This window comes from Corylus avellana, chromosome ca2 (assembly GCF_901000735.1).
Source record: "Corylus avellana chromosome ca2, CavTom2PMs-1.0".
Classification (NCBI taxonomy): domain Eukaryota; kingdom Viridiplantae; phylum Streptophyta; class Magnoliopsida; order Fagales; family Betulaceae; genus Corylus; species Corylus avellana.
This window is the reverse complement of record NC_081542.1, coordinates 34,308,460-34,321,072: the sequence shown is the minus strand read 5'-3', so window position 1 is coordinate 34,321,072 and position 12,613 is coordinate 34,308,460.

Here is a 12,613-nt window from a genome sequence, read left to right as displayed (position 1 = left end):
TTTTTAAAAAAATTTTACTAAGGGTAATTTCGTCATTGAGGGGAACATTGATAATTTTTGGTAGTTTGAGGGGGACATTGTCAATTAAGTGGTAGTTTGAGGGGGCTATGTGGACTTTCCTCTTTTAATAAATTGGAGTGAGTGAAATTTTTCCCACACGCCTACTTTTCCCCCACCCCACTATTGCTGACAGCCTACTTCATCGTATTATTTTCTTTCTTTTCTTTTCTTTTCTTACTTGCTGCCTACTCCCACAACCCCATTATTTTTCTTTAGTCTCTCAATCCCATATCATATACACAAAGTCTCAATATAATGCTAAGTTAATTATCGACATTATCACCTCGTAAATCCGCACAAATAATAAGCATCAACATTCTGCAATTTATATCTAAAATATCACTACCTCATAATACCTCAAAAGTGACATCATAAATCGATTCATCTTAAATACAAAACTGTTTATATTTCCTTATCTCAAGTCTTGTATCAGTGCTGCAATCTCAACGGAAATCTTCTGTACTACAACATCTATACTTGATAAATCATAAATGGCCAAAATAGACTCGCAAATATTATTCAAACTCAATTAAAATACATTATTACAGAAGATAAGATTCTCATAAGCTGGTTATTGGTACATCCTCATATTGTTTTATCCAGAAAGCACAGATTTAATAAACATGCAAGAAAGCCCATGGGTAAGTTTCCAAGCTAGAAGTCCAAAGATACCCATGTTAGATGTCTCTCTTAGGTCTTGCAAGGTCGAGAAAAAGAAAAAGAAAGACAGATAGTCCTGGAAAACACTTCAGGACATGATATGTATGTGACTTCTTTCCGAGGCTTTCGAGACATACATATTGTGTGCTCTCTATCTTTTGTCATGTAAAGTCACTAAGAAAAGAGGGAGATATTTAGCCTAAGAAGCATGATCAAGGATAATCTTGCTTCACAAGGATATAATCGAGAATAATCTTGCTTTAATGGTTTTCTGTTGAGGGTATAAAAATTGGGTTTCATGAGTCAAGCCGTGATGCTGCATCTTTCTCTTTGGTAACTGAGAATAACTCCGACTATGATAAAAGGTTGAGTTTTACGTGTATAGAAGGCCATTGCTAAAAAAAAAATCGTAAGTGAAGGAAGATGAACAGAAGGTATGCGTTGCAAATGGGAAGAGGTACGAATTTATAGGATGGGTTCTAGAAGATGAACATGTGCGTGTGGTGTGCATTGGCCTGACAAATCATTCGGCCGCACGTGTGGATTTCAAAGTCGTTGATTGAACAGTAAATTTGACAAACGAGGGCTGCGAAAGTCAAAAGCAATGTCGGCCGTCATTATGAGGGGAGACAAGATCTGAAAATCACGAAAACTTTTGGACTAAAATCGTTTGTCGCCTGAGGTCTTCTGTCGTACGCTCTTTCACTGTAGCTTTAACCGAAGTGAAAAAAAATTTCTTTAAAAGCTACACGGCTATTGCTTCCAGAAACACAGAAATTCCTTCGCCTTCTGATGTCCAGTCTCTCTGCACACTTATTCCCAACACTTCTCCTCCCAAAGTTTTCCTTAAACCTCCACAAATGGTTGCATCATCATCCTCTGTCAACAATATCGACTTAAACGTTGCTCCTGCAGTACAACCCAACGTACCAACTGTATTCCCCGACGTGCTTGCTGCACAATCCGACATGCTTGACATACATCTTGACGTATGACAGCCAACCTTGACCTTCGATAACCGTCCTATCACTACCCATGATTCTATCATGCTCCATGACTCGACTCCCATGGCAATGGCTAAAGGTCTCGTAACTCCACGGGATCAGTCCTTGTTGGTGGGTAGGTCTGACACTGACGCCATTAATGATTCCTTGGCGTTCAGTATCCAAGGTACTGCTTCTGATTTTGATCTGGCACGACATCTAAATGTCAGAAATGAGGAAATGAAAATCATAAGAAACCAAGTGGGGTCTTACAGTTGCTGCTTAAACACTACAAAAAGAAACATGTGGATTTGAAGCAAGAAAATACTAAGCTGAAGAAGCTAGTGGTGTCGTACGTAGAAGACCTTGGAATAAAAGTGCTAGAAATGGAGGAAACTACCGAACGTCTCCAACGACAACAAAACTCTGGGTCGATGTCCAGAACTGTCACACGTCTCTCTTCCCAAGCTCTAGCCAAGTACCTCATTCGAAATAATTATTCTTTTCAATAACTCAAATATATGCAATATTTGCAATTCTACTCATGCTAAATTCTCTCTTTGCAGAAGTGATCTCTTGGAGCAGCTCTGTGAAAGCATCCGCTCGTCATTACTACAAGTCTCTTCATGCAACTCTTTTTTGCTTTGAAATTATAGCATATTCATGGTAGCATATATACTCTCTGATTATTAGGCAAATCATACTAGTAGATTCCTAACACTCACAAAACATCAAGGTACACCCAATCACATATTAACAACCTCTAAAACACCTCAATATCATCAAACATATATCTTGTAAGGAGATTTAGATCCTATCACTATTTTGAAATGTCTTCCAACTTTTAACTCTATGCTTCAAATTATCTCAAGAATAATAATCAATCATTATTACCTAGTGAATGAAAATTATACCTAAGGCTTTGGCATGTAACTGAAATTCTCATGATTTATTATCTACTAGTGTCTCAGTACTTTAAGTATTATTGACAACCTAAGTGTACCAATTTATCCTCAAAACTTTAACCATCACTTCAATATAGTTTTCCTCAATTACAAAAAACCTAACACATCAATTTCTAAGAATTACTTCAAGGATTTTATGAATTGTACCTTAAAGTCATCACGACCATCCGAAAATATCAAATTAACAATTCTGTGATCTCTAGTCCATACTTCAAAATATCATAATCCTCTTAGCAAGATCAAAGTGGTTTCCTCGATCTTATTAATCAGTCTTATCAAAAGAGGGTAAAATCATATCTACATATATTTCCTTTCTATGTTAGATATATTTCCTTTATTAACCATTTGTAACACCCCACCTCAATGACACACAATATTGTTCGCTTTTGGCCCCCCCCAAACCAGACTTCACAGGAGGTCACCCATCCTGGTACTACTCCAACAGAAGCATACTTAACTGCAGAGTTCTGATGGGATCATGACCATCATGGCTTTAAAACGCGTTGCTGTTATTAAGGGTATAAGTATACATTTAAGTACATCCCCATCTCCTTACCCAGGCGATGTGGGATGTCACAATCACCCTCTCTTAGGACCCAGCATCCCCACTGGTGACCCTCATGGGATTAGCCCATTCTTGGCATCCGTCCCAGCTAGTGCCCGCTAGCGACCTTCATGGGCTTGTGCACGCTCCCTCCCCATCTTAGGTTAGGCAATGTCTCTGATCTCATTTGTAACATCCCGATATTTCTCTTATTTTCTTTGTAAATAAAATCAAGTGTTACGCTGAAATAATCTCATACAGCGGAAAAACTGAAATTATCAATACAAAATAATACTGTTAAAAATACTTTTCTTTATATAAAATACTCACAACTATGCCAAACAAGGCACTTATACAAATCTATCCAACTGTCTAAACTCTAGACAAACTCCACCAACGTGGAGTTTCTGTACATCTCAACTATGAATCTTTAATCACAACTACATAATTACCTTGACTTTTCATTCCTGCATGCACTACAAAAAACTGTAGAGTAATGAGTCAATTGATTCACGATAATATAAATCATAGTTGAAGCAATTATATTAAAATGTCAGATATTTAATAAAACTACAAAGATCTGTATTATTGAATATCAATATCATACTCAGCAAGTTAGAATAATTACAGTGGGTTACAGGAATGAATCAGGTGATTACTTGTTGAAACTCATTCTGCTGCAATTAATCCTTAATCAAAATTTCCCAATCATTGACTCTCTCTCTTGCCCAAACTCTCTTTCTTTCTTCCTCTCAATCTCCTTTCTCTGACTTATCTCAATCTCTCACTCTCCCTCTTCTCTGGTTCGGTTGAGGCAAGAAAGAGTGAATTAAATAGGCAAGAGGGAGTAAAGAAAAACAAAGGAAAAGAAAAATAATGGGGTTGTGGGAGTAGGCAGCAAGTAAGAAAAGAAAAGAAAGAAAATAATACAATGAAGTAGGCTGTCTGCAATAGTGGGGTGGGGGAAAAGTAGGCGTGTGGGAAAAATTTCACTCACTCCAATTTATTAAAAACAAATCCAATAAAATCTCCAATACTATTTTCGCCTAATTTCCCTTAATAATCTGAATCCCACAAATTCCCCACTCAATCAATCACCAATTATTACGTACAATCATATTCCAAATTATATCAATCAATCATCAATTATCATATCGCTTAAATCTCCCCATAAAATAATCAAGATATAATGTCTCATATAAAATCATCATCATCATATAATAACCTCAAATCAATATTCATTCCAATAATATTCATAAGATATAATAAATTCCTCAAGAATAAATATTATTACCTAATATCATCCATAAATATCTCCACCTCAGAAATAAATATCATTACTAAATAATATATCATCAAATAAATATCTCTAAAATAAGACTTTAAAAATCTGGGATGCTACAATTAAAGGAAAATTGTGGGTGGAGTTTGTCTAGAGTTCAGACAGTTGGATAGATTTGTATAAGGGCCTTGTTTGGCATAGTTGTGAGTATTTTGTATAAAGAAAAGTATTTTTAATGGTATTATTTTGTATTGATAATTTTAGTTTTTCCGCTGTGTGAGATTATTTCAGCGTGACACTTGATTTTATTTACAAAGAAAATAAGAGAAATATCGGGATATTACAAATGGTATCAGAGCCATTGCCCAGCTTAAGATGAGGAGAAGTGTGCACTGGCCCATGAAAGTCGCTAGCGAGCACTCGCTGGGACGGACGCCAAGAATGAGCTAATCCCATGAGAGTCGCCAACGGGGACGTTGGGTCCTAAGAGGGGGTGATTGTAATGTCCCACATCGCTTGAGTATAGAGATAGGGATGTACTTAAATGTATACTTACACCCTCAATAACAACAACGCATTTTAAAGCCGTGATGCTTATTGTAGTGCCCCAGAATTTTCAAAGCTATTTAAATAGATTATTCTGATAATGATGTTATTTTAATATCCATTGTAGCTAAGGATTTTAATTCTTGGGAAATTTATGAGAGTGGTAATTAGAGAATGGTAATTGGTGAAATAATAGGATAGTAAATATGTAGCACCCCAGATTTTTAAAGTCTTATTTTAGAGATATTAAATTGATGCTATGATTATATCAATATTCATATTAGGTAATGGCATTTACTTTGAGGTTGAGATATTTATTGATGATATTAGGTAATAATATTTATTCTTGAGGAATTTATTAGATCTTATGAATATTATTGGAATGAATATTGATTTGAGGTTATTATATCATGATGATGATTTTATATTGATTATTTTATTGGGAGATTTAAGAGATATGATAATTGATGATTGATTGGTATAATTTGGAGTATGATTGTAATAATTGGTGATATAATAGGATAGTAAGTGGTAGGTAGAATAGTAAGTGGTAGGTGGAATAGTAGGTGGTAGGTGAAATAGTAGGTGGTAGGTGGAATAGTAGGTGGTAGGTGAAATAGTAGGTGGTAGGTGAAATAGTAAGTGGTAGGTGGAATAGTAGGTGGTAGGTGAAATAGTAAAATGAGGGTATAATTGTAAATTGAAGGTGGAATAGTGTTTGATTTTCTCCTATAAATAGAGCTCTTCTCCTTCACAATTTTCACAACTCATCTCCTCTCCCATCTCTTGCATATATTCTTCCTTCTTCCGCTTTTTACTCGGTCTTTCTTCTTTCTAAGAGTGTTTACTCAGAACAGAGAGAGAAAGGGCGAGACCAAGCGCTACAAGAAAGAAAGAACACAAGAGATAGCGGACTTTAGAAATTAGTTTCAAAAGATATACTAGTGGTGTTAGTCATATTGGAGCAACTAGATTCCTTCATACCACTTTTAGCTTCAGTCTAGAGGTAAGTAAATTCACTACCCCTTCTAAAATTACTTCATGTCATGTCATGCTATTTATATATTCTTGTATCAAATTGTAAATGATTATTTTATTTACGTATTATGAAGTTATGTTGCATGCATGAAGGATTTCTAAAAGAATTATTTAGAAAGTTTATATTTCTTTAAATGCTTTTTAAGCACAACAAGTTTATATTTGGAAAAGTTTCCATTTTAAGAAAAGAAAGTTGAGAAATGATGATGATTATAAGAAAGAAAAATGATGATAAACCCTCCTACATGTTGCCCTAAGATGCATCAAAAGAAGTACAAAGAAAAGTACAAGAGATGAGATAAATGTTTATGAAATGAGGGCACATGTATGGAGGAGAGTATTTTTGGCCCCAAGATAAGATAAGATGAGAGTTCGGTACCGATACTCGGATGGAGGCGAAACCACTGAAGGAGGCTATGCCAGAAGGTGGTATTCCATCAACATGACCGTTGAGTGCACCAAGAAAAGAGTTAATTAACGGTCGGGCATGGCTGAGGCCACAGTTCAGTGCCATGGTCACAAGGACCCGCAACCCTCGTACACAGGGGTAATAGTGTACATGGGCCTTATTATGAGAAAATGATACTATATTTTCAACGATGATATGCTATGATGATTTACAGAGATTATTTATAATGATGCATTATGATGATAATTTATAAAGATGATTTACAACGATGATCTATTACTAGATGTAATAGTATGTATATGTTACGGGAGATGCAACCGTACATACAGATATTATTATGGCTAGAATTATATTTATTTGCGAAAATGATTTTCAAAACTGAGAACAAGGAGTAAAACTATTTATGGTTGTGGATTTTACTTGCTGGGCCCCCTTTGGGCTCATTCAGTTTTATTTCTTGTTTTCAGGTAGAAATGATGCTGGAATAGGAGGCCGGAATGGGGATGGGAATAATTATTAATTTTCAAAGTCTTTTCATATCAGTGATTGTAATAATATGATATTCCGCAACTAAAGTTTAATGTTTTCTAATTTCACTTGTAATAAAATTTCTTGAATAATGTTTTATGCATTTATTGTATCTTTTAAAATCAAGTACTCTGATAAACCTTATAGATCTTTGCAAGAATTTTTGTTGTAAAAGAAGAAAAGTGGTAAACTCAGCCTTAACGGGCTGGGGATGTTACACTTATGATCCTATCAAAACTCCGCAGTTAAGCGTGCTTGTGCTGGAGTAGTACCAGGATGGGTGACCTCCTGAGAAATCTGGTTTGGGGGAACCAAAAGCGGACAATATTGTATGTCATTGAAGTGGGGTATTACATTGTAGACCATTTTTAATGAAAGTTTAGTTCAAAATCTTGATTTAGGCCTTCTTTGGGATTGTGTAGGAGAGTTTAAAAAGTACTTTTAGTACTTTAAAAGCTATGTTAAATAAAAATTGATATGTTTAGTAAAAAATTTAAAAAGTATTTTTTTGGACTTTTTTTATTGTAAAAATGGTCAAAACGCACTTTTGGCAAAAACTTCATTTTTAAACTTTTGCTAAAAAACGATTTTTGATTTAAAAGCTCTATTTCTCAAATATAATTTCAAACAGGCTCTAAGTTTGAGTTGACTTCTAAAAGCGTGCCATGTGAACTGAGAGGAAAGTTGGCTATGTTTGGCAATGGCCAAAAAATGGCTCCATATTAAAATTTAACTTTCAACATTCGTATTTTTTACATTATATCAATTACTTTTTACTATTATTTAAATAAAAAAATTATTACAAAACAAAATTTTTTTACTTTTCTATACTAAATATTCTTACTTTTTTTTTTTCACATCAATCAAATCTTACTTAAAAAAGAAAAAAAAAAAAAGAAAAAAAAAAAGGCAACCAAAGGCAAAAGGCCAATACCAAACAGAGCCACAAAATCAACCCTCAACAATTAGAACCTGTTTGGGATTGCGTTTAAGAAATAGAACTTTTAAGTCAAAACGCTTTTTGGAAAGTTTCATTTTTAAGCTTACCAAAAGTGTGTTTTGGCAATTTTTAGAGCCTGTTTGAGATTGCGTTAGAGAAATAGAGCTCTTAAGTCAAAAAGTGTTTTTTGACAAAAACTTCATTTTTAAGTTCTTGCCATAAGTGCGTTTTGACAATTTTTAAACTTTTTTAACCATTACAAGCACTTTTAATTTTTTTTTACCCAATGGACTTTTTGAGTGTTAAAAACTTTTTTAGGTCCCTCAAACACAATCTCAAACAGGCACTTAAGCTTTTTAGACCCTTAAAAGCGCTATTATTTTTTTACCAAACAAATATTTTTTTTTTAAACAAACTTTTTAAGTATTATACGCACTTTTAAATCTCTTAAATACAATTTCAAACATGCTTTTAGTCTTCAAGACAAATGTGAGATGATAGTGGTTAATGGTTATGCGTGGCGAGTGGGGTTGAGTGTATTTCGATCTCCAAGTAATCTATTGCGGGGGATATTATTTCAATATTATTTTTGAAATAATATTCTTCCATTCCAATACACTTTTCACTACTACTATTTCTGACAATTAAGTAGCGGGAAACATGCTAAAAATATTTTTTATTTTTATTTTTCCTTTTTGAAACCAAAACTCACCTATTTAAAAACACCATAGCACTAAGGAAACATGGTTCTCATTCGAAATATAACTTGATTAAAACTTAGTTCATTGTACATAACTCATTATTGTTCATGAATTTAAACTATATATATATATATATATATATATATATATATATATATAAAACCCAAACTTACTAGTGAGGATGTCAACTTTCGTCATCGATAATAACATATCAACGACAACATATAAGTCATCGCTAGTATGTTTCAGCGATGAGCATTGACTTTATCAGTAACAACATGGGTTATTATCAAGAATGACATGTCAATTTGTTAAATTACTAGTTATCCCAAAAGTTTAAGCTTATAGGAAGAGGTAAATTTAATTACTTAATCAATGTGAAATATTAAATTTAAATGGTGGGTGATTTGACGGAGTCAAGGTTCGAACCATGACCTTTGGCTCTGATACCATGTTAAATTACTAGTTATCCCAAAAGCTTAAACTGATTGGAAGAGATAAAATTTAATTACTTAATCATTACTTTAACACTTTCCCTCACGTGTGGGCTCAAACTCCCTTGATAAATTTAATTAACGGAGTCAAGGCTCGATCGCAGAACCTTTGGCTCTGATACCATGTTAAATTACCAGTTATCTCAAAAGCTTAAGCTAATAAGAAGAAGTAAATTTAATTACTTAATCATTATTTTAACATTCCCCTTCACGTGTGGGCTCAAACTTCCTTTTAAATAAGTGAGACCCAATACGTGGAAGATTTATTTAAAATGTGGGTGAATTAACAGAGTCAAGGTTCCCATGATCTTTGGATTTTTTTTTTTTTTTTGACATGTCTACACAAGTAAAGGGGGAGGGGGGATTCGAACTAGTGATCTCCGCTTCACGAGACGTGGTCCACAGGCGATTAAGCTATCCCTTAGGGACAGGATCTTTGGATCTGATAACATGTTAAATTACCAATTATCCGAAAAGCTTATGCTGGTAGGAAGATGTAAATTTAATTACTTAATCATTACTTTAACACTCATGTTAAATTACCAGTTATCCCAAAAGTTTAAGCTTATAAGAAGATGTAAATTTAATCACTTAATCATTAGTTTAACACTCTTCCTCAAGTGTTTGGCTCAAACTCCCTTTTAGTAGGTGAAGCCCAACACGTAAAATATTTAATTTAAATGGTGGGTGATTTGACGGAGTTAAGGTTTGAACATAGGAAAAGGTAAATATAATTACTTAATCATTACTTTAACTAGCCAATAACATTAAAAATCATTGCTAATAACTTTTTCTCGACAGTATAATTGTGACGTATGACTATTGTCATTGGCGACAACCTTGTTGTCGCTAATAGCATCAACGATGACCAAATCATGTTTATTTTTGTTGGTAGTGGAGAGAAATGTAAAGTATTAAACAAAAAAAATTAAAGAAGAAGAAAATAGCCATGATTGCATGGTTTATGAGTAAATGTTGAAAGTCTTGATCTTACTAGAGATAGTTTTTATCATAACTAACTCTTGAATTTACACGAACAGAATTTTTTTTTATTTTTTTTTTATTTTTTTATTTTTATTTTTTATTTTTATGTTGGTATGCAGATACCAATAATATAATAAGAATATCTCAATCTTCTTCTATAAGAACAACCAAAGAACCAGACAATTATTTGGACAAAATGTTTCTATTTTTGGATTGGGTCAAATTTCAACACTCGAGTTCGCCTTTGACGTGGCTTGGTTCCATTTATAGGCCATTTGGGCCATACGTATGATATGTACTCAATTTGGGAACATCTTAGTTTAAGAACTTCGTGTTTTGATATATGTGCATGTCTGTATTTGGTATATTCATATTTATTTTTTGCAGTAACATATACTAAAACGCATGCACTTAAAAATATTTCTCTAAAAGTGCTATGTTGCTTCTAAATTTCTGCTTAATTTTAGCATTCGATCTTGTCCAAAATCTGTTTGGGGACCTAATAATGCGTTGAAAGCATATGAATCCGCTATCTAAAGTGGTGGTTTAATGGCGCAAGAAAATTTTCAAAATGGTTAGATATATACTATCCATGATATGAGTTTCAATCCTGTAATGACAATTTTCATGCCTAATTAATGTAAATCGTCTTGATTCATATTGATATCCTGTTAGAACTAACTTTTAGCTTTGGCTTAATCAGACTTGAGATAAGATTTGCGATTCTTATTATCTAATCCTTTACTGTGCAGCTGCCGACAAATGAATGTTACTACATGACATCTCCCTATTTTTTTTTTAAAAAAAGAACCCAACAGGGGGACAAAGTCACAAAGGAGCCCTAAGATTGCGAAAAAGTAAAGTAAGATGAAAAGTCAAAACTCTTTTGACGTGGCCCAAAAGTGTATGCATGTGCGCTCATGGATTGGACAATGAAACATTTTATTTTAATTATATTAAAGTAAGATGATTTTTATATATTTACTAATGTTTGTATGGTTGAGATACTTGCCCAAACCAAGTATCCTTGTGTTTCAGAAATTAAAAGGAAAAAATTAAGGGGTAGATGTAATTTTGGTTCTTGATTAGTCCTAAAATCAAATAGACTTCTTGGTTTCAAAAAATGTTACAAGTGGTACTTGTGATTATTAAAAATACATACTTGGTGCTTCTGTTCAAATATTTAATGGATCTCCACGTTAACATGCGTAAAATGATGACACATGTCTCGAATGCCACATATTGATGCCAAATCAGCAGATTGGATGACATGTCATTATATCATAGTTGGTACCTATGCTTTTGGTGCCACATATGCTGCAAAAAATAATGGTAACTAAAATAAATAAAATAAAATAAAATAATAATAAAAAAAGAGTAGAAAATTGGGAGTACCCCCATTTTGGCCATGGGGTGGCCGGTCACCTCCATTTTAGCTAGTGGCCAGTATGGCATATGGAGTGATTCAGTCACTCTCAACTTAAAAATTGGGAGTGACCGAATTACCCCCAAGAGCCTTAGGGGTGACTCTGCCAACTCCGTTTGACCTGAGTGTGAGTTCGGCCACCCTAAGAGGGTCAACCTTAAAAATTTTATATTTGAATATAAAAAATATATATATATATATATATTTGGTTTGGCCACAGGGGTGGTCCCCCCACCCACACAAAGGGGTCCACCCTAAAAATTTTAGATTTGAATATAAAAATTAAAAAAAAAAACAAACAAAATTCAAAAATATTTGGTTTGAAAGTTAAAAGTTGGAACCTCCTCCATACAAAAGCAACCAAGTGCGTGGGAGGTATGATTATTTATGGCATATTGGAATTTGGAAGGAAACAAAACGAAAATCAAGTCCTTTTTTATTTTGTCCTACAAAAATGATGCCAAATGTGGGGACTCACAGTACTCTAATCCCCGCCGCATCAGCATCACGATCACACAGTTGTAGGTGCGGATGAAACTGACACAACAAATTTGTTTGTTTCTTTTTTTGAGCTTTGTTTGGCTCAAAAACCTATGCCAATTGCCAATGGATATGCGTGCGTGCGTGTCATACGTGGGACCCACTCACCTGGTAATCTCCGCTTCTCCCGCCACTCTACTCTACCAATTTGTTAACCCTTCTGGCCTCTGCCTACTTTAAATAAATAAATAAATGAAACAAAGAAAGAAGACGACGATGGAAAAAAGTTGAGAGTATAAAAAATAAAAATATGAGCATCTTCTCATTTTTGTCTTTCCAAATTTTCATCCAATCCATTTCAATTTTGTCCTAATTAAAACTAATAAAAGTATGTAATTATTTTCATTTTAGAATAAATAATATTAAAATTTCACATAAGACGCACATGAGATGATTTTCATCTAATTATTTGGCTCAAAAACCTATGCTAATTGCCAATGGATATGCGTGCATGCGTGCGCGTGTCATACGTGGGACCCACTCACCTGGCAATATCCGCTTCTCCCGCCGCTC